Source organism: Anolis sagrei, chromosome 6, assembly GCF_037176765.1.
Source record: "Anolis sagrei isolate rAnoSag1 chromosome 6, rAnoSag1.mat, whole genome shotgun sequence".
Taxonomy (NCBI): Eukaryota; Metazoa; Chordata; class Lepidosauria; order Squamata; family Dactyloidae; genus Anolis; species Anolis sagrei.
The window spans coordinates 134,277,562-134,303,667 of NC_090026.1; the positions used below are offsets into that span (position 1 = coordinate 134,277,562).

Genomic DNA, 26,106 nt, shown 5'->3' on the forward strand with positions numbered 1-26,106 from the left:
ATTAAATGATGATGATGATGATGATTGGGAAAATCAGGGAAAAATATTGGGTGCCTCTCTGTCTCGCCAGGGAAAAAGAACTCTTTGATGAGTCTAATTGGTCTCTGCCTCCTGGCAAATTCACGATTTCACTACGGGGAGTCATTTTGCGCATGCGCTGTAGCGTCTTTTTGCTTTTTAAGTCTCTTCCGCTGTGTTTTTCAGTGTCTTTATGAGTGATGGCCACTCGCTGGCCTGAGAGATGTCTTGTCGGCGTGTGGCTGAGAGGTTAAATCCAGACACCTCATCCCCTCAGTGGGCGATCTAGCATCTGCATAGACGCACATCCATAAATCCACACGTTCACAAGCAGCGTACGGCCGTATCTGCAGTTTTTATCTTTATTGCCAGTTATATACACCGCTGTATACACAGCACGACCGGAGGGAGATCAAACACGTGTCCGGCAAGGACTAATGGCGCCGAGAGAAGGACGGTCAGCAAAGTTCTCCCTGCCGACATTCCAAAGCAGTGACGTTTTCTGGTCACATCAGAGGAAGCTTGCAAAGCTCCAAAGTGTCTCTCTAGCCATGAAACTTTACTCTATGCATTTAACCATTGCTCTGCTGGAAAGCTTCACACACACGCTAGCTTTACACTACTAACTGAAAATTTCACATTACACACACGTAGCTCTAACATGTATCATGTCAATTCGTCCTGTGGCTTTTGAGTTATGTTAATCCCACAAACGAAGATTACATTTTATTTATATAGATTTACAAATAAAAATGAAAGAATTTCACACTGAGGGAATTGGGGTAAGGGGGGGAGGGGAGGGGGTAACGTAGAGATAGCAAAGTGGTTCTTAATTGGTAAACCCTTTAAGCAGATCTAAGATGTCACAAAACAAAATGTGGGTTTTGTTGGGATGGAGGGGGGAGATTACACAAAGTGATTGTTATTCCAACTCAACCTACATCTCTATTCCATGAACACACATTACAAAAGGCATTGGAGATCCTATATATTCTCCATAACAATCTAATTTCCAATCCATTAGCTGCATCCCCTGGTTCCTTCTTATACTGTTGTGTATTCTTCTCATTTCCTCTTCCAGCTCTTCTTTGCTGAAGGCTGGTCTTACTTGTTCTTGACAGATTATTAGCAACGAATACGGTCATTGCTAATAGTCAACACAGATTTATCAAAAACAAGTCGTGCCAGACTCATCCGATCTCTGTTTTCACCGTGGATGGAGCATGCCTGGATTTCGGGAAGGCCTTCCTTCGACAAGGTCCCACATGACCTTCTGGCAAGGAAACTAGTCCAATGTGGGCGAGGCAAAACTATAGTGAGGTGGATCTGTGATTGGTCAAGCGGACGAACCCAGAGGGTGATTCTCCCCAAGGCTTCCTCCTCTTCATCCTGGAAAGAAGTGACGAGTGGAGTGCCACAAGCAGGGCTCCCTCCTGGGCCCGGTCCTGCTCAGGGTCTTCATTAAGGACTTCTTAGATGAAGGGTGAGAAGGCAGGACCATCAAGTTTGCAGACGGGACGCATCTGGGAGAGAGAGCCAATCCTCCAGAAGACAGGAGCAGAATGGGCCAAAACTAACACAGTGAAGCTCAACAGGGACACATGCAAGAGACTCCACTTAGGCAGAAAAAAATGAGATGCAAAGGGACAGAATGGGGGATGATGATGCCTGGCTCAAGAGCAGATCTTGGCATCCTCGTGAGTGGGGAGGAAGGGGAACAAGAGACAGGAATGTCATGCTGTGGCAAAGAATGCCAATGGGATTTTAACCTGCATAAATAGGAGTACAGTGTTTCCCCGCTACTTTGCGGTTCCCTTATTGCAGACTCGCTGTTTAGCTCAGCGCCGAGTGCAGAAGACCAGGCCTCAGCCCAGCCTGGCAGTGGCGTCAATGGCACACAAGGAGCCTCCGAGGAATGAGCGGGGAGTAGCGGAGGCAGCGAGGGAGGAGGAAGTAGGTTCCATCTTTGGAAGCTTTTAAACAGAGGCTGGATGGCCATCTGTCAGGGGTGCTTTGAATGCAATATTCCTGCTTTTTGGCAGAATGCGGTTGGACTGGATGATAGCCCACGAGGTCTCTTCCAACTGTATCGTTCTATGAGTAAGACCGGGATTAAAAGCATCAGAATTAAGATCCCACTCTTTCTGCAATCCTTTCCCTTCTGTCTGTAGAGGAGACCGGGGATTAATGCTTTGCCAAAGCGGTTTCTTCTACTCTGGAGGAGACGGGCTGCGGGCGTGCTCTCTGTCCCTGCGGGCAGCTTTCCAAGGCATTTCAAGGAGGCTTCCCACGTCCCAGGGAAGGAAGAGCGGTCACCCTGAAGCTATCTCCAGGCCTTCCTTCCAAAAGCCCTGCCTGGAGGAGAACCTTTCTCCCCCTCCTCACGCCTTCCTGCCTCGGATCTCATGGCTCCTTAAAGCGGTTTTGACTTTCTACTCTAGAGAAAACGTAACTGGGTGGTAGTCGTTTTCTGAGAAGGAGGCTTTTATTCTTGTTTGCTGGGATTACTATTAATAATGAGGATGTTTTAGAAGTATTTTGAAGGGGAAGAAGGGAGAAGAAAAAGAAGGTAAAAGAGGGACTTTTCAAGCCCCCAAACATGCACGTACTCCACCCACCCGTCCCACACGTCCCCAACTCCCAGTCAGTCCCACTAATTAAAAGAATCTAGAAATCAAAGGAAAATCAAAAAGATTCAAGAGAGGTCAAGCCAAGCTGTTAAGCCTTTGTCTGCAGCGTACCCCTGAAAAGCAGAAGAGGAACTGTGATCTGCTGCCACATGGTCCTGTTGCGTGTGGGAATCCGTGATGGCTGGACCCTTACCGCTACGGCTAAAATGGATCTGCACACAAGCATTATGTATAAAGCTCCTCTCCAGTGTGCGTCCTTTGATGTCTAGGTAGATGTCCGCTCTGAGTGAAGCTCTGTCCACACTCCAGACATGTATAGGGTTTCTCCCCAGTGTTAGTCCTTTGATGTTTATGTAGAGTTGAACTACGAGCAAAACTCTGTCCACACTACTGGCATTTATAGCGTTTCTCCCCAGTGTGAGTCCTTTGATGTTTACGTAGACTTCCACTCTGAATGAAGCTCTTTCCACACTCAAGGCATTTATAGGGCTTCTCCCCAGTGTGAGTCCTTTGATGTTTACGTAGACTTCCTCTCTCAGCAAAGCTACTTCCACACTCTAGACATTTATAGGGCTTCTCCCCAGTGTGAGTCCTTTGATGTTTACGTAGACTTCCACTCTGAATGAAGCTCTTTCCACATTCAAGGCATTTATAGGGCTTCTCCCCAGTGTGAGTCCTTTGATGTTTACGTAGACTTCCTCTCTCAGCAAAGCTACTTCCACACTCTAGACATTTATAGGGCTTCTCCCCAGTGTGAGTCCTTTGATGTGAACGTAGACTTCCTCTCTCAGCAAAGCTACTTCCACACTCTAGACATTTATAGGGTTTCTCCCCAGTGTGAGTCCTTTGATGTGAACGTAGAGTTCCTCTATCAGCAAAGCTATTTCCACACTCCAAGCATTTATAGGGTTTCTCCCCAGTGTGAGTCCTTTGATGTGAACGTAGATTAGAACTCTGAGAGAAGCTCTGTCCACACTCTAGGCATTTATAGGATTTCTCCCTAGTGTGAATCCTTTGGTGTGAACGTAGACTTCCACTCTGAGTGAAGCTCTGTCCACACTCCAGGCATTTATAGGGTTTCTCCCCAGTGTGAGTCCTTTGATGTGATCGTAGATGTGAACTACGAGTGAAGCTATTTCCACACTCTAGGCATTTATAGGGCTTCTCCCCAGTGTGAGTCCTTTGATGTCTCTGTAGATGTCCCCTCTGAGAGAAGCTCTTTCCACACTCCAGGCATTTATAGGGTTTCTCCCCAGTGTGAGTCCTTTGATGTGATTGTAGATTTGAAATATGAGTGAAACTCTGTCCACACTCTAGGCATTTATAGGGCTTCTCTCCAGTGTGAATCTTTTGATGTGAACGTAGATTAGAACTCCAAGAGAAGCTCTGTCCACACTCCAGGCATTTATAGAGTTTCTTCCCAGTGTGGGTCTTTTGATGTGAATGTAGACCTGAACCATCAGTGAAACTTTGTCCACACTCTAAGCATTTATAGGGCTTTTCTCCAGTGTGAGTCCTTTGATGTCTACGTAGATTTGCACTCTCAACGAAGCTCTGTCCACACTCTAGGCATGTATAGGGTTTCTCCCCAGTGTGAGTCCTTTGATGTCTACGTAGATGTCCCCTCTGAGTAAAGCTATTTCCACATTCTAGGCATTTATAGGGCTTCTCCCCAGTGTGAGTCCTTTGATGTGAACGTAGGTACTTACTGGTAGTGAAGTTCTTTCCGCACTCCAGGCATGTATAGGGCTTCTCCCCAGTGTGAGTCCTTTGATGTGAACGTAGGGACTTACTGGTAGTGAAGTTTTTTCCGCACTCCAGGCATGTGTAAGGTTTTTCCCCAGTGTGAGTTCGTTGATGTGAATGTAAAACTGAACTATAAGTGAAGCTCTTCCCACACTCCAGGCATTTATAGGGTTTCTCCCCAGTGTGAGTTTGTTGATGTGATCGTAGATTTGAACTCTGAGTGAAGCTCTTTCCGCACTCCAGGCATGCATAAGGTTTTTCCCCAGTGTGAGTCCTTTGATGTGAATGTAGGAATGAACTACGAGTGAAGCTCTGTCCACACTCCAGACATTCATAGGGTTTCTCCCCAGTGTGAGTCCTTTGATGTCTTTTTAGATGTGAACTCTGAGTGAAGCTCTGTCCACACTCCAGACATTCATAGGGTTTCTCCCCAGTGTGAGTCCTTTGATGTCTACGTAGAGTTGAACTATGATTGAAGCTCTGTCCACACTCCAGACATTCATAAGGTTTCTCCCCAGTGTGAGTTCTTTGATGTCTATGTAGAGGTCCGCTCTGAGTGAAGCTCTGTCCACACTCCAGGCATGTGTAAGGTTTTTCCCCAGTGTGAGTTCGTTGATGTGAACGTAGACCTGAACTATAAGTGAAGCTCTGTCCACATTCAAGGCATTTATAGGGTTTCTCCCCAGTGTGAGTCCTTTGATGTGAACGCAGAGTTGAACTTTGAGTGAAGCTTTCTCCACATTCAAGGCATTTATAGGGTTTCTCCCCAGTGTGAGTTCGTTGATGTGAACGCAGAGTTGAACTATAAGTGAAGTTCTTTCCGCACTCCAGGCATTCATAGGGTTTCTCCCCAGTGTGAGTCTTTTGATGTTGACGTAGGTTTGAAGTATGAGCAAAGCTCTTTCCACACTCCAGGCATTCAGAGGACTTCTCCCTATTGTGAGTCCTTTCATGTTGTTGGAGATGATCCCTCCGAGTGACAGTCTTTCCACACTCCAGGTATTCAGATGTTTTTTCCTGCATGTCAACAGTGTTATGGGTGTTTAATTGCAATACAGATACTTGACTCTTCTTTTTTCCTTTCTTATCTCTAAGTGAGGTCAGGAATTCAGCAAGATCATCACTTTGAGATGATTTCTCCTTCCTAGATTATTGGCTTCCTTACTGCACCAAAGAATTGGCTCCACTGAATCCTCGTTTCCCTGGTCAAGGAAGAAACAAAAAATCAAAGATGAAAACCAGAAACCTTCTTTATCTCGAATATTTCCCCCCTTTCCCTTCATATGTCAAGGCGAAAATTCCAAGAAATGCAGACATCGGGGTCCCAAGCACATAAACAGACACCAGCAAAGGCAATCAATTATCTATATATCTATATCTATATATATATATAATAAAAGTCAGTGTTTGTATGTGTGCAGCAGACATAGGTGCATGTGGCAGCTTTCTGACTGGCTGCCACTGTGGTACAATTTGCATATGGTCTCTGATTGGCCACCCACAACATTCCAACATCCTCAAGTGGCTGAGAGGGGAAAGGAAATTTGCATATGGTTTCTGATTGGCCAGCCTCAAGAGGAGCCCCTGGTGGCGTAGAGGCTTAAACCAGCAGGACTGAAGACCCACAGGATGCAAGTTCGTATCCGGGGAGAGTGCGGATGAGCTCTCTCTGTCAGCTCCAGCCCCTCATGCGGGGACATGAGAGAAACCTCCCACAAGGATGGTAAAAAATCAAAACATCCTGGCGTCCCCTGGGCAACGTCCTTGCAGACTCTCTGGCGCCCTTGCCAATTCTCTCACACCAGAAACGACTTGCAGTTTCTCAAGTCGCTCCTGACACGACAAAAACAACAACAGAAAAACATTCTCAAGTGGATGAGAAGAGAAAGGAAAGGGCCTGAGGGATTTCCAGTACCTTCACTCACTCTACATCTTACTGCAGTTTGGAGGAGGATGGACCATGGATGATGGGACTTACAGTACCATCACTCACTTTCTGAGACGGCTGTGACCTTCATCCAATGACTGATCTAGACCAAACTTGGCACATAGACCTCTCATGACCCACTTTATGCCCCGGTGTGGTTTGGCCGGGTATGGATCATGGATTATGGGACTTGCACTATCTTCGTTCAATTCCTGAGACCACTGCAACCCTCATCCAATTACCGATAAAGACCAAACTTGGCACACAGAGCCCCCATGACCCACTCTACATCCTGGTGCACTTTGGAGGAGGATGGACCATAGACGATGGGACTCCTAGTACCTTCACTAACTCCCTGAGAGCACTGCGAGCCACATAAATAACTGATAAAGACCAACCTTGGCACACAACGCTTTTCTCAAATAATCCGGGCAGCGCCGGGTCCCCAAGCTAGTTCTTAATAAAGAAGGGAATGAATCCAGCGAGAAAGAAGAAAAGGGAGAGAGGGTAAAGGGTTGAATGGAAGGGAAAAAAAGGGGGAACTCTTTCCAATATTGGAGCATCACTTTGATTTCATTGGGCCAAACTGTCAGGAGCTGATTTCTGACGTTATCAATGACATCATAAATCCCCTCCATGACATCTTGAGGCAAGCAGAGGGCATCGGAGAACAACAACAGAAAGATGGAGTAGCGATGGGGAGCCCTCTCAGCCCGGTCATAGCTAACTTCTACATGGAACACTTTGAAAAACAAGCCCTGGAAACAGCCACAAAAAAGCCCACTATATGGTTCAGATATGTGGAGGACACCTTCACCATTTGGAGCCATGGAGAAGAAGAACTCAACAGGTTCCTGGACCATCCCAACAGCATCCACCCAAACATATGGTTCAGAGATGTGGATGACACCTTCACCATTTGGAGCCATGGAGAAGAAGAACTCAACAGGTTCCTGGACCATCTCAACAGCATCCACCCAAACATATGGTTCAGAGATGTGGATGACACCTTCACCATTTGGAGCCATGGAGAAGAAGAACTCAACAGGTTCCTGGACCATCTCAACAGCATCCACCCAAACATATGGTTCAGAGATGTGGATGACACCTTCACCATTTGGAGCCATGGAGAAGAAGAACTCAACAGGTTCCTGGACCATCTCAACAGCATCCACCCAAACATCCAGTTCACCATAGAAAGAGAAAATGAAGGAAGACTGCCTTTTCTAGATGTCCTAGTCATCCATAAACCAGATCAACAATTGGGTCACACCGTCTACAGAAAACCCACACACACAAAGATAGATATCGACATCAAAACTCCAACCATCACCCAAGTCAAAAAAGAAGGACCATTAAAGCCTTGGCAGACCGTGCCAAAAGAATCTGTGAAGCCCACCTCCTCCAAGATGAACTGAACCACCTCAACTGGGCTCTCCAGGCCAAGGGAGACTCCACCTCAGACATCAGAAGAGCTGCAAGACCATCGAGAAGAAGCCACGAGAGTCAAGACAGAGATCTACCCAGAGGGAAAGTGTTCTTGCCAGACACCAAGGGAACCACTGACCACAGAGGGAAGCTGATGAGGAAACACAACATACAAACTATCTCCAGACCCACCAAGAAAATCCAACCAAGGACAAGAGGGATCCTCTCACCTCTGCAGGAGACGACTTCTGTATACCATGCAGCTGTGGATATAAAGAATCTAGCAAATCGATCTCAATCGCTGGAGACCAAATTATAAAGATCTATTCAGATCACTAATCAATGCTGCCACCAATATTCTATACCAGATCACTAGTGGATCCCACTAGCTGCCAAATTAAATAATAAAGATCCACAGACCAAAATGAATGCTGTAAAACAATATAATGGATCCAATCAATCCACTGACACCAATATGTAGAGCGGCCACCAATTGTCACGGGTTAACCAAATTTTAAAAGGCTTATTTACTTTGAAAGGAACTATTCTTATGTTTAACAGGGAAAAATATTAACTGTAATGGGATTTTGGCCGGCATCAATAGGAGCATGGTGTCTAGATCTAGGGAAGTCCTGCTCCCCATGCTCTATTCTGTTTTGGTTAGACAACATCTGGAATATTGTGTCCAATTCTGGGCATCACAATTCAAGAGAGATATTGACAAGCTGGAATGTGTCCAGAGGAGGGCGACTACAATGATCAAGGGTCTGGAGAACAAGCCCTATGAGGAGCGGCTTAAGGAGCTGGGCATGTTTAGCCTGAAGAAGAGAAGGCTGAGAGGGGATATGATAGCCATGGATAAATATGTGAGAGGAAGCCACAGGGAGGAGGAGGGAGGGAGCTTCCTTTCTGCTTCCCTGGAGACTAGGACGCAAAGGAAGAATGGCTTCAAACTACAAGAGAGGAGATTCCATCTGAACATTAGGAAGAACTTCCTGACTGAGAGCCGTTCAGCAGTGGAACTCTCTGCTCCGGAGTGTGGTGGAGGCTCCTTCTTTGGAAGCTTTGAAACAGAGGCTGGATGGCCATCTGTTGAGGGGTGATTTGAATGCAATATTCCTGCTTCTTGGCAGAATGGGGTTGGACTGGATGATTGCCCATGAGGCCTCTTCCAACTCTTGGATTCTATGATTCTATGTGTGAGTTTTTACTGTATAATGGGTGAAGATTATTGAAACCGTTTCTTCTAGCTTGGCTGATGCTGCTAAATTTCTACTTTTAGGGCTGAGAGAAACCAAATCGCACACTTCTTTGTGAGACAGTGCTGTTGAGTTCTTCAGAGAGGTTATATTCTTATCTAATATATCCACGCACAGTCTGTGGTAGTGTGGAAATAGATTAGAACTTTATTAAACAATCTTGAAAAAAATATTTCAGGCACAAAAAAGCTTGTCGGTTGCATTCAATAGTACCGTGCTTGGATTCAGTTACGGTCACAAGTTTAAACTGGGAATTTACTTTCCCCTCAAAATAGATTTCTTCACTACAAACAGCCCAATACACAAGGTCTGTCTAGAAAATAGTCCTTCCTCTGAAGTAACTATCTAAAATCTATTTTCAAGTTAGACTCCTGACTAAATCTTCACTTATTTATTTATTTACTTTATTTGTATACCGCTGTTCTCAGCCCTTAGGTGACTCACAGCGGTTCACAACAAGAACAGACACTTCCTGGAACACCTCAGCAAGCGAGAGTCCAAAAGTGGCAGGCTCAAACCCAGCATCTCAACCAATGGCTGATACCAAATGAGAGATTCCCTCCTGGGCACACAGAAGACTGGGCGACTTGGAAGGCGCTGAACAGACTGCGCTCTGGCACCACGAGAGGCAGAGCCAATCTTAAGAAATGGGGCCACAAAGTGGAATCCTCGGCATGCGAGTGGGGAGAAAAGCAAACCACTGACCACCTGCTGCAATGCAACCTGAGCCCCGTCACATGCACAATGGAGGACCTTCTTGCAGCAACACCGGAAGCACTCCAAGGGGCCCGTGACTGGTCAAAGGACATTTAACCAACTACCAAACTCACAAGTTTTGTACTTTTCTGCTTGTTTGCTTTGTTCTGTTAGAAATGTAATATAACGGACTGGTTGCTCTGACATGACAAATAAATAAAAACAACAAGAACAGAAGAAATTCCATACCATAACACAGTATAAAAAACAGTTAACATCATAACATATTATAGAAAAGTGTACAACTAACAACAATATACAATTGACACCAATAGCCATTCGCTAGCATCTCATCACTAAAAACATGATCCAGATCTGCCATCCATTGTTCCAATCCTATGTTCATTACCTTCATTGCACTAATTATTTGAACGCCTGCTCAAACAACCAGGTTTTCACTTTTTTGCGGAATACCATTAATGATGGTGCTAGTCTAATGTCCGTGGGAAGGGCGTTCCACAGCCGAGGAGCCACCACCGAGAAGGCCCTATCTCTCGTCCCCACCAGCCGTGCCTGTGAGGCAGGCGGGATCGAGAGCGGGGTCTCCCTGGAAGATCTCAAAGTCCTGGTGGGTTCCTAGGCAGAGATGCGGTCGGATAGGTAACTTGGGCCGGAACCGTTTAGGGCTTTAAAGGCCAACGCCAGCACTTTCTGATTCTGCAACTGCTCTCCCTAACTCTCCGCTCCAACTCCTCTCTCGCACACAAGCCTCACTCTCCTTTTTCCCTCTCAGCTTCTCCTAAACTCCGCCCCCTTTCTCTACACCAATCCCAGCCATTCCCTGTTGACTAATGCCTAAGACACGCCCCCCTGCTCTGAACTACACTCAAGATGGCGTCTCCCTTCTCCAAAATGGCTGCCGATGCTTCGCCTTGCCCATTCCCTATCTTTCTAAGCTTGCAGGCTTTTCCAGGCCCTGCATCCTGGCAGTGAATAAGGTAAGGGCTCTTCACAGTGGACAACCATGACAATGAACAAAATCTGGCTACCAGTATTAAAAAAAACTGTAAAATTACAACAGCACAACAATAGAGAGGAAAGAAACAAGGATATCTAATCACCTCTCAACAAAAGTTTGCCCCAGGCTCTGTCAGACCATTATATGCTAATCAAGGTGGTTGGTTGAAACATTCACCCCTAGCTCCAGCAGACAAGAGTCCTTTGTCTCACCCTGGTCATTCCACAGATATATAAACCGTTTTTCCTAGTTCCAACAGACCTCACTACCTCTGAGGATGCTTGCTACAGATGCAGGCAAAATGTCAGGAGAGAATGCCTCTAGACCATGGCCATATAGCCCGAAAAAACCTATAACAACCCAACTTTTAAAACTGATTGATGGGCTTTTCCTGTTGGTAAGTTTAAGACTGAAGGAGGGAGGGAGCGGGAGTTCAGTAGAAAACAGGAAGTGTAGCTGTAGAGATGGGAGCCATTAAAGTCAGTTACAAAAGAGATGGCCATGTTCTAGAAGCATTTTCTCCTGAAGTTTCACCTGCATCTATGGCAGGCATCCTCAGAGGTTGTGAGGTCTGTTGGAAACTAAGAAAATGGAGTTTATATACTTGTGGAATAATGTCCAGGGTGGGAGAAAGAACTCTTGTCTGTTGGAGCCAGGGGTGAATACTGCAATTGGCCACCTTGATTAGCATTTGATGGTCTGACAGTTTTTAGGTGTGACTTTTTACAGCCTGGGGGAATCCTTTCTTGAGAGTTGATTAGCTGTCCCTGATTGTTTCTTGTCTGGAGTTCCCCTGTGTTTGAGTGTTGTTCTGTTATTTGCTATTAGCCAGATTTTGTTTATTTTCATGGTTTCTTTCTTTCTCTTGAATTTGTCCACATCCTTATGGATTTCAATGGCTTCTCTGTGTAGCCTGACACGGTGGTTGTGAGAGTGGTCCAGCATTTCTGTGTTCTCCAATAATCTGCTGTGTCCAGGTTGGTTCACTGTGTGCTCTGCTATGGCTGACTCCTCTGGCTGAAGTAGCCTGCAGTGCCCTTCATGTCCCTTGATCCGTGTTTGGGCAATGCTGCTGCGTGTGGTGGTCCCTATGTAGACTTGTCTACAGCTGCATGGTATACAGAAGTCTCCTGCAGAGGTGAGAGGATCCCTCTTTGTTGGATTTTCTTGGTGGGTCTGTAGGTTGTTTGTAGGTTGTATTTCCTCATCAGCTTCCCTATGCGGTCGGTGGTTCCCTTGATGTATGGGAAGGACGCTTTTCCTCTGGGTGGGTCTCTGTCTTGACTCTCGTGGCTTGTTCTCGGTCTCACAGCTCTTCTGGTGTTTGTTTTGGAGTCTCCATTGGCCTGTAGAGCCCAGTTTAGGTGGTTCCGTTCCCTTTGGAGGAGGTGGGCTTCGCAGATTCTTTCTGCACCGTCTGCCAGGGCTTCTTTTGTGGCTTGGGTGATGGTTGGAGTTTTTATGTAGGTCTCTTAAAGCCTCTCTTAAGGCATACTCCGTGGCCATACAGGTGGCCAGGGAATCCTTCACGACCACCCGTATAGCGTCTGCAGCAAATAGATCATCGGAGCTGTTTTGGGTTGTCGGGGAACTCCTTCACCCACCTGTGGTGGAGGAGACCTTCAACGACCCAGCAACTCGGTGTTGCGAGTTCGCACACCATTTTGCAGGCAAAGTTGCTCAGATACGCCTTGAGCTCGACTCCAATTTCATCACAGTGCCAGATGAGGTGACTGAGGCATCTGCTTGTCCAATTTTGTGGGATTCTTTTAGGCTTGGTGGGGACTCGAGACAGGGCCTTTTCTGTGGTGGCCCCCCGACTCTGGAACACCCTCCCAAAAGATCTTAGACAGGCCCCTACACTGGCAGTCTTTAGAAAGAACTTGGAAGACCTGGCTGTTCCGATGTGCCTTCCCAGATTAGGAAAACTCCAATAACAACTCCCATAAGCACTTTAGTAGAACGAAGATTGCCGCACACCGCACACTGCACTTACCTTATAATCCTGCATACCTCCTGCCACATCAGCACTTTTAATTCTGTACCCATTACTCTGGCCCGGCCCAGTTTTATAGTGTCTTGATGTCTTGTTTATTGCTTGTTGTTTAATATTGCTTAACTGTTTTTAATTTGCTTTAGGTGTTGTATTGTTGTGTTGTGTTTTGAGGCCTTGGCCGATGTAAGCTGCACCGAGTCCTTCAGGAGATGCTAGCGGGGTAAAAATAACATTATATATATAGAGAGAGAGTGTGTGTTTGCAGGGCTTGTTTTTCAAAGTGTTCCATGTAGAAATTGGCTATGACCGGGCTGCGGGGGCTTCCCATGGCTACTCCATCTTTCTGTTCATAGAATTCATTGTCCCACTGAAAGTAGCCTGTGGTGAGGCAATGGTGAAACAGAACTGTGATGTCTTCTGGGAACTTCTGGTTGATTAGTGCTACCGAGACACCACACTGAATCTGATCAATTTGTCGTTGGTATTGAGCTTTGAAGACCACCAGAGTCAGGGGCCATGAGTGACTGCTTATAGTAGTAGAGTAGGAGCTTCCCTCCATCATTTCTGGGAAGAGGAAACAAAGAGCATAGGAAAGGCTTCGTGACAGGACGGGGAAGGAAGGGAGGGAGGGCCGGATGGACAGACGGAAGGGGCAGCATTGGGGCTGGGGGAAGAAAGAGAGCGGCCTGGTCTTAGAGATCTTCAGCAGCTCAAGGAGGTCTGGAGGTCAGTGGCTAATAGTGCTGGGGGACTTCAACATCCAGGCTAAGACTTCCCTGTTGGGTGTGGCTCAGGACTTCGTGGCTTCCATGACAGTGATGGGCCTGTCCCAAGTCGTGTCTTGCCCTACCCATGCTGCTGGGCACACTTTGGACCTTGTTTTCTGTGCAGGATGGGATGAGGGTGGCGTGAAGGAACTTGTCACAGTTCTATTGTCACGGGCCAATCACTACCTGGTCAGCTTTAGACTCGCAGGGACTCCAAACCTCTGAAGGGTGGGGGGCCAATTAGGATGGTCCACCCCTGGAGGCTTATGGACCCGGATGGATTCCTGGTGGCTCTTGGGGACTTTCCTGTCAACTTGGCAGGCGATTCTCTCGAAGCTCTGTGTGACTTCTGGAATGGGGAAACGGCCAGGGCGGTGGACACAATCACTCCTGAACACTCCCTCTCACAGAGCAGAGCCAAACCAGCCCCTTGGTTTTCTAAGGAGTTGGCGGAGATGAAGCGAGTGAGATGGAGACTGGAGCGATGTTGGTGGAGAACTCAAAGCAAACCTGACCGAGCATGGGTTAGAGCATGTTTGAAAGCCTACTCCACTGCAGTTGAGGCAGCAGAGAAATTGTTCCTTGCGGCCACCATTGCATCTGCAAGAAACCATCCAGCAGAGCTGTTTCGAGTGGTCAGAGGGCTACTTCATAGTGGTCCTCAAGGAGACATCTCTGACAACTCAGTAGCCCACTGTTTGCATTACTTTACTTACTTAGGCGATCCCTCGTTGGATGAGTAAGATGGTCTTCCATTATGGATTTCCTTGTGGGTCCGTATGTGGCTGTGGAGCCCTATTCTTGCTCTGCATCTTCTCCCACAGTGAAGGCATTGGTTTCCAGGCGGAAGTCGGTCCCGGTCGGGGTTGGCTTGACGCGCTTTCCTCCTGGCACGTTTCCCTCTTTCACCCTCCACTCGTGCCTCCTCAAATTCTGCAGCACTGCTGGTCACAGCTGACCTCCAGCTGGAGCGCTCAAGGGCCAGGGCTTCCCAGTTCTCAGTGTCTATGCCAGAGTTTTTAAGGTTGGCTTTGAGCCCATCTTTAAATCTCTTTTCCTGTCCACCAACGTTCCGTTTTCCGTTCTTAAGTTCAGAGTAGAGCAACTGCTTTGGGAGACGGTGGTCAGGCATCCGGACAACGTGGCCGGCCCAGCGGAGTTGATGTTGGAGGACCATCGCTTCAATGCTGGTGGTCTTTGCTTCTTCCAGCACACTGACGTTTGTCCGCTTGTCTTCCCAGGAGATTTGCAGGATTTTCCGGAGGCAGCGCTGATGGAATCGTTCCAGGAGTTGCATGTGATGTCTGTAGACAGTCCACGTCTCACAGGCTGTTTGCATGGCACTTTGCAGATAAAGTCACTCAGATCTACTCCAACTGGGATGCTTCCAGCAGACTGGAGAGGGCAAATTTTGTCCCTATCTTCAAGAAAGGGGAAAAAGAGGACCCAAGCAATTACCATCCAGTCAGCTTGACATCAGTACCAGGAAAGATTCTGAAGCAGATCACTTAGAAAGGAATGCCGCCATTACTAAAAGTCAACATTGATTTCTCAAAAACGAGTCATGCCAGACGAATCTTATCTCTTTTTTTGATAGAGTTACAAACCCATGAGGTCACGAAGAGTCGGAGATGACTGAACGAATGAACAAACAAACTTGGTAGGTGCAGGGAATGCTCTGGATGGAGCAGCTCTTGGTTGCAGGAAGGCCTTCAACAAGGTCCCCATGATCTTCTTGCAAGCAAACCAGCCAAATGCGGGCGAGGCAATGCTACTCTTGGGTGGATCTGTATTTGGTTAAGCGACCGAACCCAAATGGTGCTTCTCCGCAATGGTTCATCTTCTTCATCTTGGAAAGAAGTGACTAGTGGAGTGCCACAAAGAGGTTTCGGTCCTGGCCCCAGTTCTCCTCAACGTCTTTATTAATGACTTGGAAGAAGGTTTAGAGGGCATGCTTATCAAGTTGGCAGATGGGACCAAACACTCCAGAACACAGAATCAGAATTCAAAATGATCTCAGCAGATTAGAGAACAGATTGGCCAAACGAAACAAAATGAATTTCAACAAGGACAAATGTGGGATACTCCACTTAGGCAGAATAAAAAAGGAAATGCAGAGATACAGAATGGGGGACGACTCGAGAGCAGTATGTGTGAAAAAGATCTTTGTGGACAACAAGTAGGACAGGAGCAACCGTGTGATGCAGCAGCTCAAAAGGCCAATGGGATTTTGGGCTGCATCCAAAGGGGCCGAGTCTCTAGATGGTGGGAAGGCATCACAGTGCCTCTCTAGTCTGCTTTGGTGAGATCTCTCCTGGAATACTGAGTCCAATTCTGGGCACCACATCTTAAAAGAGATATTGATTCCAAGCTGGAAGGTGTCCAGAGGAGGGCGACTAAAATGATCAAAGGTCTGGAGACCATGAATCCCTATGAGGAGTGTAGTGAATCTTACCTAGTAGGCTGGAAAGGAAGCCTGGGTAACAGTATGGCAGACCTCCATTTTGGGAGTGGAGGCCAGGGAGGCAGCCATCTTGAGTGAGGATAGTTAGAAGAGGGGAGGAGTTTGAAGTCTCCTGGGATTGGCCAGAGCAGTTGGGAGAAGCCAAGTCTTAGGAGGGAAAAGAATTCAGCTTCAGTGTGAGTTGAGAACTGGGAGCTGGTGTGTGAAGAAGGGAGTCTTTGAAACGGGGTTTTCAGGGCGAGAGTGTCTGTGAGAGAGTGCTGTGAGCTGACAGGAAAAAGGTCAGGCAGCAATCAGATCTCTTGTGAGAGTTAGCACAAGGGATTAGCTCTCCAGGCTGGGTTAATTAGCAGGAAGAACTCTAGGGAAGTGTTAGTTAATTACCCAGTGTAAAGGAGGATAAAATTACTGCCACCAAATTTGTAAAGAAAGTCGGGCAATGATCAACAGCAGCTTAGGAGCTGGTTTATAAAGGGAATATTAGTTACAGAAGGATTTATTCATTTGATAGCGAAGCATTTACTGTCCCTGATTTGACTTTACTTCTGCAGGCTGTTTGACTTAGGAGAAACTGTATCAGGCAAGGCTTGAGGAAAACAGTGACAAGTTTATTGGAACAAGCAAGGTATAACAGATTCGATGTTTCTTCTCTAGAGGCACAAATCTTGATTGGTTACATAAGTAAGGTTTCAGGAGTAACTTTAGGTACAGACTTTAAGAGGTTTCTATAAGCAGATGTATCTTTCCTGGACAACTGTCCTAATAAAACAAATAAGCTAAAAGGCTTATTTAATAGAATTGGCTCCCAGCCAAACCCAGATTCTTAATATTAAAGAACCAGTCTTCCCTATAGTTCTCTAACTATAGTATTCCTGGTGGTTTTCCACACACCACAAGATCAATTACCTTCTCCTGTAACTCTTTGGTCACAAATTAATTCCCTGAATCTCCACCCAGAGATTCAGTCTTCCCTGTAACACTAACGGTCACAGACTGCCACTTTCAAACAGCTGCGCCGTGAAGTGACAGTTGGCTCCGCCCCCGTTGCTATGGCAACTCTGCTCACGCCAAACCTGCCACCATCTCTAACAAAATATAATCCTACATACTTACCATTTATCAACCACTGTTCAAACAACACATAACCATATGAATAAAAACACACATCGCCACACCCAGGGACTGCCTAGTTAGGTTAGTCAGACTCTTGCTATTTCTCTGAAATAGAGCGAGGGTTTTGTTTCCAACAAAGGATTCTGTGTGGTTAGTTCTGTCTGTAACCAAGTGAAGAGAATTGTTTCAAGCAACCAAGCAAGCTGAAGTACTTTTGTAACAAGTCTCGTTTTTTGTACCTCTCAGTAGTAGTTAGTTGTCTGTTTTTAAAAATAAATCTTTTTCTATTTAACTTTCAAAAAGGTCTCTATTGTACATCCTTCCATCATCAAGCCTTTGTGATCGTTCCAGCCATTTCAACACCCTGAACTACAGAAAAGCCTCTTAGCACACAGTGGTTTGGGAGCCAGAGGGAAAAGCAGGGTTGGCAGGAGTGGGAAAGTTTACCTCAATTACTCATTTTAAAAATCCTAAAACTACTTAGGTTGGTGGCAGCTTTAATTCAAAAGAAGGTTCAAAGACGAGCAGTGTTCCCTCTACCAGAACACATAACCATCACTGTCTCACTACCATTGTGGTGTTCCAGTGGATATATATATATATATATATATATATATATATATTTCTTTATATTGGGTGTTCAGTGGCGGGATATGTGTGTGTGTGTGTGTGTGTGTTACACTTCTTCTTTACAAGGAGCATCTTAAAAGAGCTGGATATGTTGAGAGGAAACATGATAGCCAAGTATAAATATGTGAAAGGATGTCCGAATGAAGAGGGAGCAGGCTTGTCTTCTTCCCTGGAAACTAGGACTCGGAGCAATGGGTTCAAATGACAGGAAAGGAGATTCCACCTGACCATTAGGAAGAAGAACTTCCCAAAAGAGCTGTTCAGCAGTGGAACTCTCTCCCTTAGAGTGTGTGTGGCGGAAGCTCCTTTCTTGGAGGCTTTCAAACAGAGGCTGGATGACGATCTGTCAGGGGTACCTTGATTGTGCTTTTCCTGTATGGCAGAAGGGGGTTGAGCTAGATGGCCCATGTGGCCTCTGATGGTCCAAACTAACACAGGTGCTCCACATTCCATAAAAAAGAGTGGAAACTGTTGGGGAGAGAGCTTGAAAAAGTCAAAAATCTCACCTGCGCTGCAAAGCCAAAGGGCCAGAGAGACCGGAGTCAAAGCAACAAGCGAAGAGTCAGATGAAAGTGAGGGAAAGGGTCCAGAGGAGGACGTTATGACCTGCAAGGGCGGGGGAGAGCTGAAGAGAGAGCGAAGGGACCTTGAGGGAACAAGAGAGCTCGGGGGAAGTGGGCAGAGAGGGGGGAATGTCCGCTGCAGAGGCCCCATCCACACAGCTGAATAAAACCCCACGTTATCCGCTTTGAACTGGAATAGATGGCAGTGTGGACTCAGATAGAATCCTAGAGTTGGAAGAGACCTCCTGGGCCATCATCCAGTCCAACCCCATTCTGCCAAGAAGCAGGAATACTGAATATTGCAGGATAACCCAGTTCAAAGCGGATATTGTGGGGTTTCCTGCCTTGATATTCCGGGTTACATGGCTGTGCGGAAAGCCCTGAGATGGATGGCCAGCTGCTGAAGAATCCTCGTGTCTGCAGATGAGGGAGAACCAAAGGAAGCACTCTGTGCATGCGCAAAAACAGATGGACTATAAAAGGGCCAAGTGGCACCTTCGCCTTTGCTGGTCACCCTCAGCTTTGCTCTGGCCAGTAAGAAAACTGTAGTTTGGCTCTCCTGTCTCTAGCGTCTAACTGGAAAAAAAATGCTAGGGACTCACCAAGCCCCAACAGAGTAAATGGGAATTTGAGTTGCATTTGTGTGCTAATGACGAACATTTAATTGTGTAAGATATGACTGAAGTGGGAAACAATAGGCAAGCAAGTCAAAGAATGCTTGACAAAGTTGGCACAAAATAAATGTGGAAACAATAAAATGTTGGATCAATGGGAGAAATGTGGAATATGGGTTAAAATTCACATGATGTTATAATCTGAAATAGAATTTCTGTGAAATGATGTACTGATGGTATACGACACCCAAAAAGCTTTCTAGCCCGTTTAAGGAGGTCTCCCGCACTTGCCGGAAATGTAAGCGACAAGCGGGGCGTCCTGCTCTGCACCTCACAGCCAGCCGGGAAGGCTTTTATTTCTCCAAGCATACAGTATGGTTACAGGCCAAGTTCCACCTCAAAGTTGCGTTCCGTTTGACTTCCTCACAGCCTTCACTCTGGCCCTCCCCTTGACCCTGGCCCGTTTCCACGGAGACCCTCCGTCCTGGTCCGCTCTCCCTTGCTCCAGGCGTGTTACAGGCCAAGGCATGACCTGCTTTCATGGTTCCCCACCACACGGAAAGGAGGTCATGGCATGGGCCTTTTTACTATTTGTGGTGGACAGGTAATTATGATGCCACGAAATACCGGATTCAAATGCCTAAGTTGATCCAGAACATCTGGGGGGAAAACATCTATGTACAACCTGAGACTTTGACTTGGACTAACTGATATAGGAAAAAGATTGAAAGATTGGATGCCTTTTATTGACTTTGTGAATGAAGAAGAAAGGAATTTAGCAATTTTAACTTCTGAAGATTAATTTGAAGTGTTTTTGCTAGAAAAAAGTCAACACAAAGTCAGGAGCGACTTGAGAAACTGCAAATTGCTTCTGGTGTGAGAGAATTGGCCTTCTGCAAGGACGTTGCCCAGGGATGTTGCCTGGATCTTTTGATGTCTTTTCCATCCTGCGGGAGGGTTCTCTCATGACCCCGTTATGCCTATGTGATTATTTAGAGCTGAACTAAGCTAGATTGGACGCCAAATACTTTTCTCTTCCTATTTCCTTTTCCTTCTTTTTCATCTTTTCCTGCTCTGGGCACCCAGGGGTGGCTGAACCATTACGCAAATTACGCTTTTGCGTAGAGCGCCAAATGCCCCAGGGGCGCAGTCCCAGGCAGGCCGGGCACTCCCTCAGGAGGAAGAGGAGGGGGCAGGAGGAGGACCGTGTCTCCTGCCAGCGGTGGCACTTCCTCCTCCTGAGGCGAAGGCGAGGCGCTGCTGCTCGGCAAGGCGGCCCAGGGCAGCTCGGATAGACCCCAAGGAAGCGAAGGACACAGCGGGGAAGGAGGGGGCCGGTTAGGTCCTCGGAGGAAGCCTCCGGGAGCAGCACAGCATGGGCCAGACTTTCTGTTCACCTGTGTGGCATATTTTCTTTCTCTGCAAGGCAGTGTGCGGGCTGATCAAACGTGAACTACGCGTGGTTTCTTTTACATTATGCAACAGGTTGCTCAGAACACTTAAAAGTATTCGCACCCACCAAAGAGTTAATATTTTGCCACCTCAAAGGAATTTTTCCAGGGTGAATACACAGAAAGATCCTGAACTCAAACACCTCCCCTTTTGTCTAGCCACATGAACTGCAGCAATAACTTAAAGGCAAAATGACTGTGATGCTATTTGTTTTGCTGCATATGTTTGTTTGTATGATGCCATATTTGCTTCAGTGTGTGTGCATATATATATATATATATATATATATATATATATATATATATATATAAACACACACATACATACAGGAAAGCAGATAATTCTCCTTCCTTGCCCACACAACCTTGTCCACATCAGGAATACTCACCAATGGAAACAGATCCGGCGAGATCCCACTCACAGTTGCTGGACCCTCACTGGCGGCTTCTGCTCCGACGATGCATCTCTGTCCGCCCTTCTGTGATTTTTACCTGCAGAAAAGGTTATGAGAGGCATCCCAGTGAGCCGCTGAAGGTTCTAAGGATGGATTCAGAGGGCAGGGTACCCGAGTCTAACCTCTCACTACTTCTCTGCACCTATTGCACCTGCCGCTTGACATTCAGCTGAATTCTTCTGATAACGCTGCTGAACGTGAATCCACAGGCGCAAAATGTGCAGAGAAGGCAGCTTTCCTTGCCTATGTGCATTGCCACCTTGTAGGAACAGAAATATCCCGCCTCACTGCATAAAAGCCGAGTTTCCCACCACCTGCGCTGCGCTTGTCATCCTTCCCATTCATTTCCCTGTACACCAAAGGATCGGAGGGGACGTTTGGGAGTGATCATGCCAATAGCCCTGGTTTGATTTTGCTTCAGATTATTATTGTGGTTGGGTTGTTGTAGGTTTTTCGGGCTATATGGCCATGGTCTAGAGGCATTCTCTCCTGATGCAGGCGAAACGTCAGGAGAGAATGCCTCTAGACCAGTGGTTCTCAACCTGGGGTCCCCAGATGTTTTTGGCCTTCGACTCCCGGAAATCCTAACAGCTGGTAAACTGGCTGGGATATCTGGGAGTTGTAGGCCAAAAACATCTGGGGACCCCAGGTTGAGAACCACTGCTCTAGGACATGGCCATATAGCCCGAAAAACCTACAACAACCCAGTGATTCCGGCCATGAAAGCCTTCGACAATTATTGTGGTTGTTGTTGCCTTATCTCTCCCACAGAAGACTCAAAGTGGCCTGACATAAAAGCATCAGATATAAAATTCCAGGGAGACCCTGCTCTCGATCCCGCCTGCTTCTCAAGCTCGGCTGGCGGGGACGAGAGATAGGGCCTTCTGGGTGGTGGCTCCTCGGCTGTGGAACGCCCTTCCTACGGACATTAGACTAGCACCATCTCTAATGGTATTCCGCAAAAAGGTGAAGACCTGGCTGTTTGAGCAGGCGTTTGAGTAATTTAGTGCAATCTGGTAATGGAACATCGGAATGGAACAATGGACGACGAACCTGGACTACGCTTGGATGAGGAGAAGATTGGGTACGGTTGTTTTTTGTAATAATTGTGCATTGTAATGGCTTATTGGTAATTTATGGATAATGTGTTAAGTCAATTGTTCTATGTTGTATGGAACCACTGCTGTTTCTACTGTTTTTACTGTTTGTGAAACGCTGTGAGTTGCCTTCGGGCTTGAGATACAGCCGTATAGAAGCAAAGTAAATACATAAATAATAAATAAATAAAGTTAGAGCACGGATTCAACAGGCTTGACGATGGAGATCCCAACCATAGAACTCTCCGAGGCTGGATCTCCGCTGCGCTTTGTCCCAGGGCCTGATCCCAGAGTCGCTGGCCGTAGAGACGCATATGGCCCACTCCAAAGCAGGTAATAATCTGGAGTCAGGTCCTGGGATCCAGGGCAATGCCAACCCGGCCTGAGGCAGCCCTCTTCATTCAACCCGTGGCCTCCTCGGTGTTTGGGCCTCTAACTCCCAGAAGCACCCCCGATCCACCACTTCATCTCTGAGGAGACCAGAGACGATGCGCGTTGTAGTTTTCACCGACGTGGCTTTGCTTAAGAGCAACAGGCAGGGGCAATATCGCAATTGAAACAGCCATTAAACACACTTGTATGGTCCCGATCCCTAGCCCATGCCATACGACTGGCACAGAGCCTCCCCCCACCCCGCCCCATGCGCCAACAGGGAGGGGAGGGCATAGGAACCACCCATGAAACTCCATTGCCCACAGGTGGTGATGGGGGGGGGGGCCAGACCTCGGTTCTGGAGTGTGGAAAGGACCCATCTCCGGGCGCCAGGGCCCCTGAGGGAGGGAGGGAGGGAGGGAGGAGGATCTGGTGGTGAGGCCTCCTGAGGAGGCCGGGAGTGCCAGGAGGCGCTGCCTGGGACTTCCTCCACTCCTTATTCATTTATTTACTTACTTACTTCACTTGTATACCGCTCTTCTCAGCCCTCAGGCAACTCGGAGTGGTTAACAACCAATTCAACAGTACAAAACAGATCATTACTCAATTTTATTTTTTTTTGGTCGTGTCAGGAGCAACCGCTCCTGTTGTGAGAGAATTGGCCGTCTGCAAGGACGTTGCCCAGGGGACGCCTGGATGATTTTTGATGTTTTATCATCCTTGTGAAAGGCTTCTCTCATGTCCCCGCATGAGGAGCTGGAGCTAATAGAGGGAGCTCATCCACCTCTCCCCAGATTCGAACCTGCGACCTGTCGGTCTTCAGTCCTGCCGGCACAGTGTTTTAACCCACCGGGGGCTCCATTAGTCAATTAAAACAGCAATATCAATTAATTAACATCAAAACATCAATACAACAAAATAACAATCCATCACGTCTCATCAATAGAATCAGCATCCACTCTCATTGTCCATTAATCCATATTCCAAGAGTCAATCAATTGCACTGCTTAGTTGAAAGCCTATTCGAAGAGCCAGGTCTCCACTCTCTTCCGGAATGCCAGATAGGAGGGGGCCGATCTGATGTCTGTAGGAAGGGCGTTCCACAGCCGAGGGGCCACTACTGAGAAGGTCCTGTCTCTCGTCCCCGCCAGGCGTGTTTGTGAGGCCGGTGGACCGGGAGCAGGGCCTCCCCAGACGATCTTAACGTCCTAACTGGTACATAGGAGGAGATGCGTTCGGAAAGGTAGGTCGGGCCAGAACCGTTTAGGAAAAAGGGTTTATATATCCGTGGAATGATTACCAGGGTGGGACAAAGGACTCTTGTCTGCTGGAGCTGGGTGGGAATGTTTCAACTGACCACCTTGATTAGCATTTGAAGGCCTGGCTGAGCCTGGGGGAATCTTTTGTTGAGAGGTGATTAGATGTCCTTGTTGTAGGTTTTTTCGGGCTATATGGCCATGGTCTAGAGGCATTCTCTCCTGACGTTTCACCTGCATCTATGGCAAGCATCCTCAGAGGTAGTGAGGTCTGTTGGAAGTAGGGAAATGGGTTTATATATCTGTAGAATGACCAGGGTGGGACAAAGGACTCTTGTCTGCTGGAGCTAAGTGAGAATGTTTCAACTGACCACCTTGATTAGCATATAATGCACTGGCAGTGCCTGGTGTTTCCACAGATATATACACCCATTACAGGTCTCATTTCATGGGGGGGGGGGCTCCAATCTCGAGGCCTGGGGCAGTCCAATGGCCGTTCACCAAACACCATCTCTTCCTCCTCCTCCTCCTCCTCCTCCTCCTCCTCCTCCTCCTCCTCCTCCTCCTCCTGGTGGCCATGCCTACTGCTGAGAGGTCGGGACCACAGCCAGGTTCTTTTACAGAAAGGCCGGGAGGGAGGGAGGACAGGAGGGAGGGAGACAGGTCTCATTTCGTTGTTGTAGGTTTTTCCGGGCTATAATCATTCCACGGATATACAAACCCTTTTTCCTAGTCCCAACAGACCTCACTACCTCTGAGGATGCTTGCCATGGATACAGGCGAAACGTCAAGAGAAAATGCCTCTAGACCATGGCCATATAGCCCGAAAAAACCTACAAGGACATCGAATCACCTCTCAACAAAGGTTTGCTCCAGGCACAGCCAGGCCTTCAAATGCCTAGTGATTCCGGCCATGAAAGCCTTGGACAATACAGGTCTCATTTCATGGGGGGGGGGGAGGGCTCCAATCTCGAGGCCTGGGGCAGTCCAATGGCTGCTCGCCCAACACCATCTCCTCCTGGTGGCCACGCCTGCTGCTGAGTCTTTTACAGAAAGGCCCGGAAGGAAAAACGAAAATGCAAAGATACAGAATGGGGGAGGCCTGGCTCGAGAGCAGTACGTGTGAAAAAGATCTTGGAGTCCTTGCGGACAACAAGTTAAACATGAGCCAGGAATGTGATGTGGCGGCAAAAAAAGCCAATGGGATTTTGGCCTCAGGCATCAATAGGAGCATAGTGTCTAGATCTAAGGACGTAATGCTCCCCATGCTCTATTCTGCTTTGGTTAGACCACATCTGGAATATTGTGTCCAATTCTGGGCACCACAATTCAAGAGAGATATTGACTCTAAGCTGGAATGTGTCCAGAGAAAGAGGGCGACTAAAATGATCAAGGGTCTGGAGAACAAGCCCTATGAGGAGCGGCTTAAGGAGCTGGGCATGTTTAGCCTGAAGAAGAGAAGGCGGAGAGGAGACATGATGAGGGCCATGTATAAATATGTGAGAGGAAGCCACAGGGAGGAGGAGGGAGCAAGCTTGTTTTCTGCTTCCTTGGAGACTAGGACACAATGGAGGCATGGCTTCAAACTACAAGAGAGGAGATTCCACCTGAACATGAGGAAGAACTTCCTGACTGTGAGAGCCGTTCAGCAGTGGAACTCTCTGCCCCGGAGGGAGTGTGGTGGAGGCTCCTTCTTTGGAAGCTTTTAAGCAGAGGCTGTATGGCCATCTGCCAGGGGTGCTTTGAATGCAATATTCCTGCTTCTTGGCAGAATGGGGCTGGACTGGAGGATGGCCCAGGAGGGGGTCTCTTCCCATTCTAGGATTCTAGGAAGGAAGGAAGGAAGGAGGGAGGGAGGGGCAGGTCCGATTTCATTGGCGGGCAGGAGTTCTGGCCAAGCTGAGGAGGAGGGAGGAGCTCGGCCGGGCGCGGGAGGTGTTTGGGCCGCGGCTCCCTCCTTTCCTCACAGCCGCCTCCTCCTCCTCCTCCTGAGGAGTGATTGTGGGAGCAAAACACCTGTAGGGAGGGAGGGAGGGGGAGGCGAGCCTGAGCCCTGCTGCCCCCCCCGCCCCCCCCTGCCCCTGCCCCGCCCGGTCACAAACGCCCTACTCCTCACCTGCCTCAGCCGGCCTGCTTCCGCTCGTCTCAGCCTCTCCTTCAACCCGTCAGTCAAACCAAGAGAGCGGGCGGCGGGCGGGCGGCCAATGGGGGCCTCCGGTGGGCGGGGCTTGACGGACGCAGCCAATGGGAGGGCGAAGGCCGGCTAGAGCGGGAGGAGAGGGCGCGCCTTCTATTGATTGGTGAAGGGAGGCAGAGAGAGGGGGGCGCGGTGACGTCACTCCCTCCCCCTCCTTCCCTTCCCTCAGAGGCCGCCTTCCTTCTGCCCCCCTCCCCCGCCTCTTCCTCGCAGCGCGTCAATCAAACCCGGAGAGAGGCAGCCAGCCAGCCAATGGGGGGCCTCCAGGCGGCGGAGCGTCACGGGCTCGGCCAATGAGAGGCGGGGGAGGGGCTTCTCCCCGGGCGGGAGAACAGTGAATGACGTCACTCCCTCTCCCTCCGAGACAGAAGAGGAGGCCTCCAGCGGGCGGGACAAAGGGGACTTGCAA

General features: G+C 48.0%; 1 pseudogene; it reads right to left on the bottom strand.

The window, feature by feature from the left end:
* Positions 1-354: 354 nt before the first annotated feature.
* Positions 355-25,661, bottom strand: LOC137097408 (zinc finger protein 850-like; annotated as a pseudogene).
* Between the last annotated feature and the right edge of the window lie 445 nt (positions 25,662-26,106).